An 882-nucleotide genomic window follows, 5' to 3' on the forward strand; every position below is an offset into this window, starting at 1 on the left:
TAGGTACATACTTAAACACAGTACAGGGAATTCTGTCTTGACTAAATTCAAACATTTCTTCGGCAGATTAAATTTGGTTGGTATTTGACGTAATTAAACTTTGTCCAGCAGTAAGGCGTTTGACAATACAGCCCAGCCCATTGCATGTTTATTTCCCATGAGAAGTAGCAAAGAAATTCCCTGATCTTAACCTTCACCTTTACTTCAAGCTTTTTTTATTTTTTTGATGCAATGTATTAATCGTGAGATATATCTCACCAAGGATATCTAGCGAAAAGGCTCCGAACTTTTTACCTTACCTTATATCTCTAATAAATTAATACTATTTATTTTTTATTCCTCCTATAATAATCTTCCAATGAAATTAGTAACTATCATATTGACTACAATAAATGCAATCTTTTTACCACAATTATTTTACCGGTGGACTCACAACCTGCTAATTCATGACAAAATTATGAAGAATTTTATTTTTATGGAATTTAACTATACAGTACAAAACCAATTGTGATATGTTTAAATACTATTTTCAGCAATGTTTTTTTATTCATTTGTCCTCCTTCACTAACAATAAACTTAAAAAATATTTGCCAGGTGTGGGGTTCGAACCCACGCTCACATACGTGAACCAGAGCTTAAATCTGGCGCCTTAGACCGCTCGGCCAACCTGGCTCTGTTGGGAGCACTAAAATTATGTTAATAAATAAAACTATTTTGAAAAAACAAATAAATTTTAGGTTAGAAAAATATCAATAAGAGGTATATTTCTTTAGTTAAAGTTAAAAAGGGAGTAGTTTATTACGTCCTTAAATTATCATTATTTTGCAAACTTTCCTCCAAAAACAAAGAGAAGAAATGACTAGATAATTAATAGATTTAACA

General features: G+C 31.0%; 1 non-coding gene across 1 annotated transcript; it reads right to left on the minus strand.

The window, feature by feature from the left end:
• Positions 1 to 588: 588 nt before the first annotated feature.
• Positions 589 to 672, minus strand: TRNAL-UAA (transfer RNA leucine (anticodon UAA)). The gene has a single exon. It is a non-coding gene; the product is annotated as a tRNA-Leu (tRNA).
• Between the last annotated feature and the right edge of the window lie 210 nt (positions 673 to 882).

The sequence above is a fragment of the Lepeophtheirus salmonis genome, chromosome 10, assembly GCF_016086655.4.
Source record: "Lepeophtheirus salmonis chromosome 10, UVic_Lsal_1.4, whole genome shotgun sequence".
Classification (NCBI taxonomy): domain Eukaryota; kingdom Metazoa; phylum Arthropoda; class Copepoda; order Siphonostomatoida; family Caligidae; genus Lepeophtheirus; species Lepeophtheirus salmonis.